The following is a 17,080-nucleotide window of genomic DNA, read 5'->3' as shown; positions in this document are numbered from 1 at the left end:
ATATTTAATTCCGATGATTAATCCATTTTTCTTTCTCTCACATTTATGAAGTAAAAATGATTACTAAATTAAGGCGTGATATTCTAAGGTCTGATAACATATGATATTTATTTTTAAATTTAAATAAAGTTTTTTTTTTATTTTTGCTAAAGAACGAATAGTTTACAGCCGCCTCGCTCAAATGTATTTTGATAAAAGTGGCTATTTAGGCTTAAGCCGCGCCATTCCGCCGGTGTGTCATAAGGATTTCCAATATTTTATTCCAGTTGGGCATCCTAGTTTTTTTTTCGGGCCCTTAGGCTTAAGTGTGTCATAAGGATTTCCTATATTTTATTCCAGTTGGGCACCCTAAGTCTAAATAGCTCTTTTTCTTTTCTTTTGCGCTCCAAGCGCAAGGAAAAACCTTCTTGTAACTTTTTAAGAGGGTTTAGAATTAGGCTTAGGCGTTAGGCTTTATTTTAGGCTTTGACTTAGGCTTAGGCTTAGAATTAGGCTTAGGCTTAGGTGTTAGGCTTTGGCTTTGATCTAGAACTTCCTGGAAAATTCAAGAAAATTCTAGAAGCGTCTAGAACATTCTGGAATATTCAAGAAAAATTTGGAATGTTCCAGAACTTTGTAGAAAATTGAAAAAAGTTCTAGGAAGATCGAGAACATTCTGGAAAATGCGATAAAATTCTGAAATGTTCTAGAATTTTTTAGAAAGGTCCAGAAAATTTAGGAATCATTTAGAACTTTTTAGAAATTTCGAAAAATTTCTGGAATGATCTTCTGGAAAATTTAAGAAATTTTTGGAACATTCTAAATCTTTCTAAAAAAAAAAAATTTCGCCAAAAACTAAATTCAATGCTCTTTGTGCTCAATGAGCCAGAATACCAATTGTTCTTTTCCCCATTTCTCTCCATTGCCAAGAAAACATTAATAACACTAATTCAAGCACATAAGACGAAGGCTTCGAGTCGAATTTCAAATGAAGCCCATCATTACATGCCTCTATAATTTTTCATTCTCTTTTCTCGATTTCGATTTAATGCGTGTATATGTATTAGTTGCTTTTGTTTCAGCTTACTTACTTAAAAATTCGATCAATTAAGTTGATATTTAACAAGGAAAAGTAGGGCTTAAAACGCCTGCCTGCCTGACCTTAAGGCGGCCTTCGCCTGCCTCTCGCCTCAATCCGCGCCTTATGACAAAACATACATTAACTTTTTAAATAATGTGTTCTGAATTTTCTGATTTTTTTCAGTGCAGTTAAAAAAAATATATTATTTGATAATTTCAGATTTGTGTTTGTTTAAAGACAATCTGATTTTACTTTTAAGCGTTTTAAAAACGCCAGGTTTGTAGTCTGAAATTGTTTTTGAAATCTGAAAATTTTCAAAAAGCTAAAAAAAAAGTTTTCGAAGTGTGTTCGAAAATGATATTTGATTTGTTTTTCTGGTATCTAAAATCTCCACTGGTTAAGTTTTGAAAAATGATCATGTAATAATCATTAAAATCCTATTTCAAAGTTTATCGAGCTCTGATCTATTTATGAAATATTGTTTTTATATTTAGAACATAAAAGTACATATATTCTGACGTGTATGGTGTCTTGAGGTAGAAAAAAAAGAGAGGAATGAATAATAACATTTAGAAATTCATTAGAAGATATTTTATTAGTTATGCCTCAGAATGCTAAGCAGATAGCTTGCATTTTCTCCTGCTTCTTTTTTTTTTGCAAATTTTTAAGCTTCCTAATTTTTAGCCTTTCATTCAACGAAATAAAACTCCACATAACAATATAGGAAAATATAAATTACTATTTAATTTAGAAATTAAAAATTTAAGTTTTACACTGCATTAAACGGTTTTCTATAAAATTTGAAGTTTACCAAACCATGAAAATGTTTTTCTTACGAACTATTTATAAGCCGATTAAACATCTCATAAAACGTGAACAATGTAAAAGTCTAGGAAGAGAAACACATAATTATTGGCTTCATTTATCATTTATTTTACATATTTTACAAGACGTAGAATTTATTATTATAAGAATGTGTTTTTTTTTCAACTAAAAAAATTCAGAATATTTGAAATAGGTCAGAATACGCTTTTTAGGACAGATTTTTCGGAACTTTTTGCTATCTTTTATATATATTTTTGGATAGTTTCAAGTATCATAAAATTAAATCCAAAAATTTTATAATTTCTAAATATTGGTGACCGACTTGTGCTTTAAGCTCCTTTCGCTTATGATCTTCCTTCTTAATTTTCTATTTCTGGACACTTCTCTCATAAATCCTCTTATTTGCTTCGTAGATTTTTGCTGGAAACCCTCATAAGTTCACTTTTACTTTTATTTTTTTGATAATGTTTCGGATATTTTTATATGAAAAGAAACTTGTAATTTTTTTTTGAAAATCGAATAATTGGCAATTTTTTAATTGTTGGAATTTTATAGGAAAAATGTCATTAAATTCCGAGCGTTGCTATTAGATTTTGATAAATTTTCAAATTTTTCTCATTAAAACTTAGTACATTTTTAAAGGTTTTTTACTGTAAAAATGGGAAATTTTTAAAAAAATTTAGTCAGCTTTGTTTGGCGGGAAATTCGAATTTTCGGATTAACCAATTTTGGCAAGAAATTCAACTTTTTGAGAAAATTTTAGCGGGTAATTTAAATTTTCTGAGAAACATTTTAGCGGGAAATTCAAATTTTTTTCAGAAAATTTTGGCGGGAAATTCAAATTTTCCGAGAAACCAATTTTGGTGGGAAATTAAAATTTTCTGAACAAACATTTTTGGCGGGAAACTCAAATTTTTATAGAAAAATTTCTGCGGGAAATTCAAATTTTTTTGAGAAAACAATTTTGGCGTGAAATTCAAATTTTCTGAGAAAACAGTTTTGGCGGGAAATTCAAATTTTCTGAGAAAACAATTGTGGCGTGAAATTCAAATTTTTTTGAGAAAACAATTTTGGCGGGAAATTCAAATTTTTGTAGAAAAATTTCAGCGGGAAATTCAAATTTTTTATAGAAAAACAATTTGGCGGGAAATTCAAATTTTCTGAGCAAACAATTTTTTCCGAGAGATTCAAATATTTTTGATGTTTCTGAAGATTTAAAAGAATTCTTAGCTAAAAAGTAAAATTTTCATTAAAAAAATACAAAAAAAATAATTTAAAAAAAACTGAAATTCTGGTTTATCGACACCTAAGCACGGATTTCTGGTTTCTCTCATAAATTGAAATGGAAGGGTTTTTTGCCGAACTAGGCCATTTTGGCTCGGCCATATCTGGGGTAGATTTACGGCGCGTTGCGTGTCGCGTCGCGGCTCGATTGTAAAACTAAATGTATTTGTCCGTGTGGAGTGCACGACTTTCCCATGTCCGGCGGGCGATTGTCAATGGAGCGCGAAAAATTAAATGAGGAAGGCCAGGACCCCGTGCCTAAAATTAACAAATATTTTTAGAAATATTTTTTCTAATTGTTTTTCGATTTTTACTCCAATAAAAAAGTAAAACAAAGCAAAAATTCTTGATTTTCCATTTTTCGAATTAAACAAAAATTTCAGTCGGTTATTTTGAACTATGAAAATTTTCAAATTTTTGGAGCTTTTTTTTTGAAACTTTATTCTGAAATTTCATTGCAAAATTTAATTTTAAAAAATTCCGAACTTCAAAAAAATTTTTCAATATTCTTTCCGCAAGTGCACAAACTACAAATTCCGAGAAAAAATATCTGCTTCTGTTATTTTCAGCTTCTCCTATCTCTCTCCCTATATGTGAAGAGGATAAATGAGAAAAAAAAACACCCTTCCAAATTCTTTTTGGACACATTGAATGTAAAGAGTTGTTTTTTGAAGCACACACATGTGTATGTGCTCCATTTGGTGCTCCACCAATTGATCACAATCTTCCGTTTTTTTTCTTTTTTTTTTGCTTTGTTTTTAGAGTTTTTTGATGGGATCCAAGAGACGACTAAGAATGAGAAAATGAGGCTATTTGAGAAATGTTCATGTTGTTATTTTTTCTATTTTCTCTGAAAAATCACTCTGAAAATCTGAAATCCTTTTTTTTTTTGAAAAAATCGAATCAAAAAATTGACTTCAAATCGTTACAACATTGCCAATCATCAACAAACAAGGGGCGTGGCCAACGTCGCTGATTGGCGGGCGCTTTTTTTTTTTAAATTTTCTATTTCAAAATTATATTTTTCACGGATTTTTGGCTTTCCTCATAAATTGAAATGGAAGAGTTAGGCCATTTTGGCTCGGCCATATTTGGGGTAGATTTACGGCGCGTTGCGTGTCGCGTCGCGGCTCGATTGTAAAACTTAATGTATTTGTCCGTGTGGAGTACACGACTTTCCCATATCCGGCAGGCGATTGTCAATGGAGCGCGAAAAATTCAATGAGGAAGGCCAGAACCCCGTGATTTTTCTGAGTGTTTCGATTGGAATATCACTCTAAAGTTTTGAACTTCTTCTCACGCAAAAACCAAAATTAAAAACTAAGTTTGAAATTTCAATTAACCAGCGCCAACCAATCAGCGCAAGGGGCGTGGCACACGTCGCTGATTGGTCGGAGCTACTTTTTTTTTCAAAAATTTTGCTAAACACCATTATTTGATTTTCGAGCTTTTTTTTGCAAAATTTCACGGGGTTTTGGTCTTCCTTATTGAATTTTTCGCGCTCCATTGATAAGCTGGACAACGCGCGGAAAAGTCGTGTACTCCACACGGACAAATACATTCAGTTTTACAACTAAAATCGAGCCGCGACGCGACACGTAACGCGCCGTAAATCTACCCCAGATTTGGCCTGGCCTAGTTCGGCAAACTCTTCCATTTGAATTTATGAGCGAAGCCAGAAATCTGTGAATTTTAGATTGATTTCATAAATTTTTGTATAGTTCAAGTTCAGTGCAACAAGCCAAAATTATAGATAGGGTACAATTTTCAGATTTCAAGTTTTAAAATTATACGTTTTAGTTTTCCTTCAAAATGTTCTTCTAGGCACATTTATTCAGAAACACGTATTATCCAGTCGCGAAAAAATACGATTGACCAATCAGCGCTTTGCTCCGCCTACTCTCGAACCAATCAACGGCTGGGATTGGTTTTGCAGTTTAAGTAAAATTTTTGGAAATAATTTTCGTATGTACAAGCTTTTGAGAACACAAGAAGTTCCAAATGAAAGTTGTGCAATGAATTTTAAATTATTAGAATTTTAATTTTAATTCTTCGAATTGTCTTTTCGTCATCGACAGAGACGTAAACAACCATGAATTTCATGTGACAATGTCTAGAAATATCTGAAATTTTGTGTCCCCCGCACTCTCTCTCTTTTCTCTTTTCTAACGCACTCCAATTTTTCACACTTCACAGAGCACGCAATTTTGGCAATTTTTTGAAAATGATGGATTAACGTAGGTAGAAGAAGGCATGTAGGCAGGCAGGCAGGCACCGAGGCATGTAGGTAGGTAGGCAGGCAAATAAATAGGCGATTAGGCGGGAAAACATGAACAAGCATGTAGGTTTGAACATGTATGTACGGCTAAAGTCATGCTTGTTCATATCTGCTTACCGCGTGTAAACATGTATGCCTACCTGCATGCCTAAATTTGCCTTCCTGTCTACCTACCTACGCGCCTACGACATGTGTTCATATGGCTACCTACGTGCCTACACTATGACTTCCTGACTAGTTACCTACGAGCCTAACACATGTGTTCATATGCCGCTCTACGTACCAACCGTTGGTTTTCGTAGCTACATGTATGCGTACCTACAATCCTAAATCATGCCTGCCTTCCTACCAACATGCCTACCGCATGTTTTCATATGCCTACCGACGTGCCTAAATCATGCCTACCTGCCTACGAACGTGCCTAAATCATTCCTGCCTGCCTTTCAACGTGTCTAAATCATACTTGCCTGCCTATCTGCGTGCCAACCGCTTGTCTTCATAGCTACATGTATGTGTACCTACAAGCCTACATCATGCCTTCCTGCCTACCTACGTGAATATCATATGTCTTCATACGCATACTTGCGTGCCTACATTATGCCTGCTTACCTACCATCCTGCGTTCCAAAAGCATGTCTTTATGTATGCATACCAACAAGCCTAAATCATGCCTACCTGCCTACGAACGTGCCTAAATCATGCCTGTCTACCTACCTACGCTCCCACCGCATATGTATGCCTACCTAGGTGCCTACATTATGCCTTCCGCTTACCTACCTGCGTGCCAACCGCTTGTATTCATAGCTACATATATGCTTAGCTACAAGCCTAAATCAAGCCTGTCTGCCTACCTTCCTTACCTACGTGCCTATGCCATATTCATCTTAATTATAGACAAAATAAAACGGAAACCTTATAAAATTGCAATAAAACACGAATATTTTGTTGCAATTGGAATAAAAAAGAGAGAGAGAAAGAGGAAAAAGGATATAATTAACTTGGTTATTTCCCCCCCCCCCTCTCTTTTTCCTTTTCTTACTGACTTTTTCTCCATTTTCTTTGATTCCCTTTTTTTTCTGGCTCACTGACATTTTGCATTCCTCCATTCCTACATTCTTTTATATGTATGATCTTTTTTTTTGAAAAAAGGAAACAATTTTTGTTGAACTAAAATATTAAGCTTTTAATTTTTCTGAAATTTTTCTCACTAAAGTCCAAATAGCTTTTGATTAATTTTTAGTTTTCTGATTGAAAAAAAAAACCGAAAAATTGCAATTTTCTAATTTTTTTTTGATAAAAATAACTCAACTTAAAATAGCTTTTAATTAATTAGGGAAATTGCAAATTTGTCGATTTGCCGGAAATTTCGATTCCGGCAATTTGCCTATTTGCCTATTTGCCAAAAATTTCAATTCCGGCAATTTGCCGATTTTCTGGAAATTTTCAATTCCAGCAATTTGGTGATGTTCCGATTTGCTGGAAATTTTTAATTCCGGCAATTTGAAAATTTGCCGATTTGCCGGAAATTTCAATTCCGGCATTTTGCCGATTTACCCGAAATTTTTAATTCCGGCATTTTGCTGATTTGCCAGAAAAAAATCGTTTGCCCACCCTTGATTTCTTTATTGTGTGAACAATTTTTTTCGAACAGAAATTCAAAAAAATTGCAATTTACTGATTTTTTTGGTAACAAATAAAAAAATACAATCTTTAGTTTCCCGGATTTCCTTTTGTCTGTACTCAAAATTTTGAAGGACTAACTATAAAAAATCAAGTTTTATCCCAATATCATTCCTAAAATTTTTCATTTTCCTATCCTAAAATTCCTAAAAGTAAATTTGAATCCATTTCAGATGCAACTCGACTTGCCATCAATCATTGTTTCATCACATCCAGACGATCCGTGTACAAGTAGTAGAAGTAGTCGAAATGGTTTGTTTCAAAAAATTTATAATTTATTTTTTAAATCAGAAAACTTTTTCAGATAGACCCCAGCCTCCATCACTTTTAATGCCGCTAATGATGACACAAATGGCATTTTCACAGAGAAAGTTAGTTTTTTATTCTGCTTAAAAAACCAAAATAGTCAGGGAAACGCATTTTTGGCCAATTGCCGGTTTGCCGGAAATTTTTAGAGGGGTTTTTTATAAGATGAAAACACTTAAAACTGTGCCTTGTTGAAATTTTTTTTCGTTTTTTTAAATTGAAATTCTGAAATTTGCAAAAAAAAATGTGCAACACCACACTTTGCCAAAATTCCGGCAGTTTGCCGATTTGCCAGAAATTTTAAATTCCGGCAATTTTCCGATTTGCCTATTTACCGGAAATTTCAATTCCGGCAATTTTCCGATTTGCCGGAAATTTCAATTCCGGCATTTTATCGATTTGCCGATTTATCGGAAATTTCAATTCCGGCAAAAATGCCGATTTATCGGAAATTTCAATTCCGGCAACTTGCCGATTTACCGGAAATTTCAATTCCGGCAATTTTCCGATTTGCCTATTTACCGGAAATTTCAATTCCGGCAAATTGCCGATTTGCCGATTTATCGGAAATTTCAATTCCGGCAATTTTCCGATTTGCCGATTTACCGGAAATTTCAATTCCGGCAATTTTCCGATTTGCCTATTTACCGGAAATTTCAATTCCGGCAAATTGCCGATTTGCCGATTTATCGGAAATTTCAATTCCGGCATTTTATCGATTTGCCGATTTATCGGAAATTTCAATTCCGGCAAAAATGCCGATTTATCGGAAATTTCAATTCCGGCAACTTGCCGATTTACCGGAAGTTTCAATTCCGGCAATTTTCCGATTTGCCTATTTACCGGAAATTTCAATTCCGGCAAATTGCCGATTTGCCGATTTATCGGAAATTTCAATTCCGGCAATTTTCCGATTTGCCGGAAATTTCAATTCCGGCATTTCATCGATTTGCCGATTTATCGGAAATTTCAATTCCGGCAAAAATGCCGATTTATCGGAAATTTTTAATTCCGGCAATTTTCCGATTTGCCGATTTGCCGGAAATTTCAATTCCGGCAATTTGCCCCTGAATACCCTCCAAAATGATAACTCCCCGACCAATCAGCATCTTTGAACTCCGCCTACGCCATCTGATTGGTTGAAGAATGGGCGGAGCGAATCGCTGATTGGTCGCAGTTCTCATTTTAGAGGAACTCAAGGAATTGAGCCAAATTTGAGAAAACAAATTTTTCAAAAGTTTTTCGCGATTTTTTCGTTGTTCGTTTGTGGTTTTTTCTCAATTTGCATAATTTTAGAAGTTAAGTAGGCACGTAGGCTGGCGCCTAAAAATGTGCCTACAGCGCCACAGATATTTTTAGATCCCTTACAAAATGCCCCTAAATTGAAATTCTTTGCACAGAAAATCTAAAAATCTATTTTCTCGCTGAAAAACACAAAGTGCATCCTAACAAGAAATGCAAGAGTTCCAAGGTTTCCGGAAGTAGAAAAGTGCGCTCTAGTGAACAATTGTATGGGTGAAAACAACAATGTTTTTTTTTTCAGAAAGAAAATTTGCATTTTTGCAATTTTTTTTCATCTGGCTTATGTAAATAGTGCATTAATCGATTATATTTCGAGACGCTTTAAAATTTTTTTAAAATTTCAAATTTGATTTTAAATGGCAGAAAATAGACAGAAAACATGTTCTGGCTTCCCTCATAAATTGAAATGAAAGAGTTTGCCGAACTAGGCCATTTTGGCTCGGCCAGGGTAGATTTACGGCGCGTTGAGTGTCGCGTCGCGGCTTGTAAAACTAAATTTATTTTTCCTAGTGGAGTACACAACTCTCCCACGCGTTGTCCGGCAGGCGATTGACAATGGAGCGCGAAAAAATCAATGAGGAAGGCCAGAAGCCCATGAAAACATTTTTTTGAAATTCTAGAAATATTTTTTTTAGAATTTTGAAATCTTATATTGTATTACTATGGGTCATTTTCTTTTATTTAAATTCCAATACTACAGGTTCAATATTCTAGCTTGAACTATTCTAGATAAACTATATTTTTCGGCAAATTAGAAAAATCCAAAAAAAAGTGGAACTATTTACTCATACACTCATCATTGTGTCATATGGTATACTCACTTGCAAACACTTTTTTTGAAAAAAAAATAAATTCCGTAAATTTTTCTGTATTTTTTTCTTAATTTTGGAAACTTATATTTAGATTATTGTTATACTTGTCACAAATATTGTAAATTTAAAAAAATTTTTCTCAATTGTAGTTGTTATCTGAACCAGGGGTGGGCGGCAAAACATGTTTTCCGGCAAATCGGCAAATTGCCGGAATTGAAATTTTCGGCAAATCGGCAAATTGTCGGAATTAAAATTTCCGGCAAATCGGAAAATTGCCGGAATTGAAATTTCCGGCAAAAAGGCAAATTGCCCGAATTGAAAATTTCCGGCAAACCGGAAAATTGCCGTAATTGAAATTTCAGGTAAATCGGCAAATTGCCGGAATTGAAAATTTCTGGCAAATAGGCAAAATGCTGGAACTGAAACTTCCGGTAAATTTGCAAATTGCCGGAATTGAAATTTTTGGTAAATTGACATATTGCCGGAATTGAAAATTTTGGTAAATCGACATATTGCCGGAATTGAAATTTCCGGCAAGTCGGCAAATTGCCGGAATTGAAATTTCCGGTAAATCGCCAATTTGCCGGAATTGAAATTTCCGGCAAATTGTCGGAATTAAAATTATCGGTGAATTGGCAAATAGGGAAACCAGCAATTTGCCGATTTGCCGAATTTGACCCCTGATATTATATGACCCAAACGCGAAGTTTTGCGATTTTTAACGAAAAGTATACGATAGCCGGTCTTGGCACGACAAATTTTTGTTAAAGCCAAAAAGGTGTGCGCCTTTAAAAAGTACTGTAGTTTTAAACTTTTGTTGCTGCAGATTTTTCACCGAATTTGAATTAATTTGCATAGTTTTTATCGAAACTATATTGATTAATTAAAAACGCAAATATTTAAATTAAAAATTTTTATAAACTAATCGTGAGAAAAACTAAGCGAAATCAATGGAAATTACAGTACTCTTTAAAGGCGCATACTTTTTTATTTTTAACAAAAATTGATCCCTTTTCTATACTTTAAACATTTTCATATTTTACAAAAATCTTCCAGCAAAATGTTCTTTTTTTCTATAATAAAAGCTCAAAATAATTTTACTTTTTTTTGTTGTTTTTTTTTCACAAATTTCAATTTTTGTTGCCCTGATTTACATCCCATGTGTGTACTCTTTCCAAATTTGATCTGTTCCATTGAAAAAAATAAACCCTAAACTCGCGATGCCCAGACATGAAGAGTTAGGCAGTTGGGGGGGTTTATTTGCAGATGGGAAGGAAGAAAAAACCAAAAAAAAAGAAGAGAATGTTTACGACAATTCACCGTCAGGACGTTCATCTTATCCGTCTGTGTCTCTCTCTGTGATTCCCCTTCTCTCTTTCCTCCTGGACCACACGTGCCTGTCTCTCTTACTGGTCAGAGACGCAGACACACACACACTATGTCTGATCGTTGGCACTTTGCCTCATTGTCTAAATCTCTTCATCTCTCCAATGTATCTCTTGGTTTTAGGCCAAAGAATCATGAGATGCCATGGGGCTCTCTGGAAGAAGAAGAAGTAGGCTAATACTTTTTGATCTTTGAAAGTTTGTTTTGTTTTGTTTTTGCACTTTTCATTTATGGGTTTGTCTAGAAAAAGCTTGTAATGATTGGTGCCTAGAATATTTTCCTACGAAAACAGGCATAGCTACCTAGAAATATTGTCCCAAAAAATTTGAAAATTAGTTAAAACTTAAGGGATTTAGCAGCAATTTCAAACTGTTTGGCCTAAAAAATAATTTTTAATTTAAAATTTTTAAATTTCCAAAACACTTTTGAAACATTTTAACTTTGAAAAACGCTCACTTTTTTAGTGTGGAAAATTAGGCACAACAACCTAAAAATATCCAGAATTTTTATCAGAAAACTTGGAAAAAATTTGAAAAATTGTTTAGAATTTTTTTCGAATGTTTGGCCTAAAAATAATTTGAAACTTCAATTTTGAAACAACTATGTGTATAAAACTTGAAATTAATTTTTTTATTCCAAAAAGTTATTTTTTTCTAGCTCTAAAAACATTTAAATTTTGTCTAATTATTTGACTATTTCTCAAGCTTTTCAAATAATTAACTTAGAATATACTATGATTTAAAAAATTCCAAATTTCGTTTTTTTAATTAAAAAGTCTAGTTATATTGTTTCATGTAATTAATCATACCTAAATTGGTATAAAATATTGATTATTGGCCTTTGCCTGAGAAATAATTAAACTTATTTAAAATTAAAAAGTTTCCGAACACAAAAAACTAATTATTGTAAATTTAAAAAAATTTTTTAAAATATGTTAGTTATTTTTCTGCCTGATTGCAGTTGCGCATAAAATTGGAAAATTTTTCCTTTTTTTCAAGAAACAGAATTTACTACTTAGAATTAAGGTTGATATTTACATCTTTCCAAAAAATAATTGATTTAAAAAAAAACTTAAATTAATTTTGATCTAACTAATTGTTAGAAGCTTTCAAATAAAATATCTTACCCTTGAAAACCTGCACTCCTCCAAAAATAAAAATGTATTCAAAATAGTCATGTACCAAGAGTAATTCGGTAAACTAAAGATATCTCACGTATTCCCAATATTTGAACGTTGTTTGTCAGCAGGAAACAATTGGTTTGCACTTTTCTTTCTACTTTTCGATTAATTTTTATTGTTTCCAGTTGACTTTTATAGCTGTGTGCCGCGTTCCAACAAATAGTAAACAGTTTGATAAACGGCCGTTTTTTGTGTTCAGTTTCTGCATTCATTCAATATTTTTTGTGCAGTTTTCATACAGAATTTTTTTTTGAAGTTAGGGATTAACGATTTTCAATGCTCAATTTTTTGTCGACTGAAAATAATTTTTAAAAAAAATTGTTTAATAATTTTTATATATTTTTTCAAACACTAAAAATTTTCCCAAAACCTCCTAAAAGTTTTAAGAATTTGTGGGTTTTATTTGTTCTCGCCGAATTTTTTCTTGGTTTTGTACAGGAATTTACTGATTTCTTCTAATTTTTCTAAGATCTCCTAAGAGCTATTAGAATGCGCTTCTGGCCAGGGGTAGGTGGCAATTGATTTTTTCTGGCAAGTCGGCAAATCGGCAAATTGCCGAAAATCAAAATCAAAATAATAAATAAAATAAAAAAATCACAATTTCTAAAAACACTGACTTTTTCCCAGAAACTGACCAAAAAATTAAATTTATTGTAGAAGCACGTGCCAGAAACTTTTACGCACGTGACAAAACATGTAGCCGTCTAAAAATCTGAAAAATTTAGTAAAAACTAAAAATCAATTCTATTTTTAAATGTTCTAATGGATTTCCGCTGATAATCCTATGATTTCGTATGATATCATTAATATAAAAGATATCTAGGATTATGTTTTTTCGAACTTTTTTATTTTATAATATTTGACAATTATTTTTCTAGTGACAACTTTTTGTCAAAAAATTGTTCTCCGAATTTTTTTATTTACTATGTTATCAGATAATTCTTCGGTTCTTTCCGGGTGCAAACATGTATTTATGTACATCATTTGAAAGTAGACAACCTTCCGAAAAATCAGATTAAAAATTAAAAGAAATTTAAAGGGAAAAAATGAGAAAAAACGTAATAGTCGACCAATGAGCGAACACTACCTTAAGACGGCTGGGAAAATTGGTCAATCAGAAACTTTTAAAAAGTTTGACAATCATTAAACTAGCATTTCAAAGCAAAAAAATATTATTTCCTCATAAAAATTCCCTTTTTAATTTGAATTTCCCGGTTTGCCGATTTGCCAGAAATTTTTATTTTTTGCAAAGTGCCGGTTTGCCGATTTGCCGGAAATTTTCAATTCCAATAATTCCCCGGTTTGCCGATTTGCCCGAAAATTTTCAATTCCACCAGTTTGCCGGATTGCCGATTTGCCCGGAAATTTACATTTTTGGCAAATTGAAATTTCCGGCAATTTGCCAATTTTCCGGAAATTTTCAATTCCACCAATTTCCCGATTTGCCGATTGGCCGGAAATTTGAATATTTGACAAATTGCCGGTTTGCCGATTTGCCGGAAATTTTCAATTCCGGCAAATTACCGGTTTGCCGATCTGCCAGGAAATTTTCATTTTTGGCAAATTGCCGGTTTGGCGGAAATTTTTATTAAGACCTTTTCAAAGTAATATGTTCACAAAACTCATCAATTTTTTCAAAAAAAAAAAACCATAAATATTAGAAAACAACAAAATAAACCAGTTTTTGTATAGTGGCCGAGTTTTATTTTTTTCGGCCACGTAGCAATTGAGCGCAGTTGCATTAAAAAATTCCCAAAAATTCCCAAAAAAATTCAATTTCTTTCCGTTCTTCAACTCTCTCTCTCTCTCTCTTTCTTTTTTCTTTGTTTTCGTGTTTTTCGGCCAGAAAAATTGATTGAAATGCATGGTCTAGAGAAAAAAGAAAAAAAGAGAATAGAATTAGAGAAAAAAAAACGCAAAAAAAAAACATAAATGGAGAGAGATTCCATGCTCTGAGCCGCCCCATTTTCTCATCAAATTGGCTTGTTATTAACTTAAAATAAGGGGAATTTTAAAGATTTTAAAACTCTAATTAATTTCAAATAGACAGATCTGATGACGCAAAATTTAGCGATTTTTAAGTAAAAAAAATACGGTACTCGGGTTTCGACACGACAATTTTAGTCATTTAAAGGATTACTGTAGTTTTCTTTTCGCTACTTGATATTTTGCGCGTCAAATATGTTGTGCAATACGCATTCTCAGAATTGAGTGTTCCTGTAATAACATTTTTCTCGCTGTGCGCCTTTAAAGAGTACTGTGGAATTTTTATCGATTTTTTGTAGTTTTTTCTCTTTCTTTTTTTTTAAAGTTTTGTAATAAATAAAAATTATTTTAAATAAAAATTATTATAAAAATTATTTTTAAAAAAATCGATAAAAATTCCACAGTACTCTTTAAAGGCGCACAGCGAGAAAAATGTTATTACAGGAACACTCAATTCTGAGAATGCGTATTGCACAACATATTTGACGCGCAAAATATCAAGTAGCGAAAAGAAAACTACAGTAATTCTTGAAATGACTACTGTAGTGTCGATTTACGGGATCACGATTTTCGAAACAAATTTCTGATTTGCTCCGTAAATCGACACAAGAGCTACGGTAGCCGTTTAAAGAATTACTGTAGTTTTCTTCTCGCTACGAGATATTTTGCGCGTCAAATATGTTGCACGATACGTATTCTCTGAATTTAGTGTTCCCGTAATATGGTATTTAGCACAGATTTCCTTAAGGTAAAAATGGTTTTTTGTCATTTCGAATTTTTGCTAAATTTTTTTTTCAGTTTTAATATTTTATGAAGTAAAGGAAAAATCTCTACCATAATGTTTTTTATCGTGGAAGAAAAAGATAAATTGGTGGCCGAGTTTTTTCGAGGCCATGTCGTGAAAACCGCCCCAAAGTGACCGCCAAATCTTCGGGAATATGTGAGAAATGCAAAAAAAAGGAAATTGTTTGACCTTTTGACTATTACTTTTTACAACCGTCCCCCGGGCCATTCGACCATCTGCTCTGACTCCGTTTCCCTCCCCCATCTCATTTTCCTTCTTTTTATTCCGTCAATATGTCCTTTTTTCCCCCATTGAAAGGCAGCTGGTGGTGGTCACTCTTTTTTTTCTATTCCCAACACACTCACTCACACAAACACATATATCTTTTGTTCCGTTTGCCTTGCTCACTGTGTTCTCCATTCAAACCTAGTTATCTATTTAATATTACAAAAAAAAACTGTCGTTCTGAGAGTTGGAACTTCCCGCCAATAATTTTTCGTTGAAACCTCGTTGAATTTTTCGCGCTCCATTGACAATCGCCCGCCGGACAAGCGTGGGAAAGTCGTGTACTCCACACAGACAAATACATTTAGTTTTACAATCAAGCCGCGACGCGACACGCAACGCGCCGTAAATCTACCCCAGATATGTCCGAGCCAAAATGGCCTAGTTCGGCAAACTCTTCCATTTCAGTTTATGAGGGAAGCCAGAAATCCGTGACTTAGACGATAACTGATCGTATTTTTGCTAAGTGGCCTAGAAAAACCTAAACTCGGCCAACAATTTTAAGGAGGTTTCTATAGTTCACCGAGCCGAGTTTTCATAAAAGCTTTGATATTGAATTTTCAAACAAAAGTACAGACTAACACAATTTTCGAATGTTATGTTCAATTTTCTAATACATACAAACCAGGGGTGGGCGGATATTATCCGAAATACCCGAATTAGCCGATCGGAAATTTCGGATATTCGGATATTTTTATCCGAATTAGCCGTTGTCCGACTTTTTTCCAAATATCCGAAATAGCGAATATCCGTTTGGCGGCTCCTTTGGATATTATTATCCGAAATATTTGAATTAGCAGATCAGATATTTCGGATATTTCGGATATTTTTATCCGAAATAGCCGTTGTCCGACTTTTTTCCGATCATCCGAAATAGCGAATATCCGAAAATTTGGATATCCGCCCACCCCTGATACAAACCACTCGAAAAGTCCGAAAATAAAAAGTCTTAAAGCGAAAACATATCGGCAGAACATGAATAACATATGAGGAATATTGAAACAGAACACAAAACACAGTTCATTGAAGAAGGATTATGGTCTTAAAATGAGCAAATCTAGGCCATTTTGGCTCGGCCATATCTGGGGTAGATTTACGGCGCGTTGCGTGTCGCGTCGCGGCTCGATTTTAAAACTAAGTGTATTTGTCCGTGTGGAGTACACGACTTTCCCACGTCCGGCGGGCAATTGTCAATGGAGCGCGAAAAAGTCACCCCAAAATTTTTTTTAACGATTTTCACATTTAAACTGTATGTTTTAATATTCAATGCTCGAAATTTCTTGAAAAATTCACATTTTTGTTTTCGAACTTTTGTTGAACCGGCTTAAAATAGCCTTTTTTGGCCCATTTTAAGTATGACAGGCATAGAAAACCCCAAAACAGTTCCCCAATGATCAAGCAACAAAAGAAAGAACATATTCATAAAAATCACGAAAATAATCTATGATGTCTGATGATTAGCAATGCTGATCATTTTACTATTCATGTCATATTTATGTACAACACAATAATTATGACACATTGCTTTTCCCTTTTTTATGCGTCATGTGATGACAGCAACAAAAACAGCAAGTGATAACCTGAATAGTAGAACATCCGGGATTGAGGATTAATAGTTAATGATTGTTGTCTAGACGTATTTGAAACATCCACGTTTTACCACGTGAGTGTCTCATTTGATCTACGTAGATCTACAAAAAATGCGGCAGAGTTCTCAACTGATTTTGTAGGGTTAAGAACGTGCTGCCGTCACATTTTTTGGGCAAAAAATTCCCGCATTTTTTGTAGATCAAACCGTAATGGGACAGCCTGACACTACGTGTTTTACCGTTATAATCAGTTTTCTCTGTAACTTTGTGATTCACAGAACGTAAATGTGTTGTATAGACGTTTTGACACGGTTCAAGGATGT

The sequence above is a fragment of the Caenorhabditis elegans genome, chromosome III, assembly GCF_000002985.6.
Source record: "Caenorhabditis elegans chromosome III".
NCBI lineage: Eukaryota > Metazoa > Nematoda > Chromadorea > Rhabditida > Rhabditidae > Caenorhabditis > Caenorhabditis elegans.
This window is presented reverse-complemented; position numbering follows the sequence as displayed.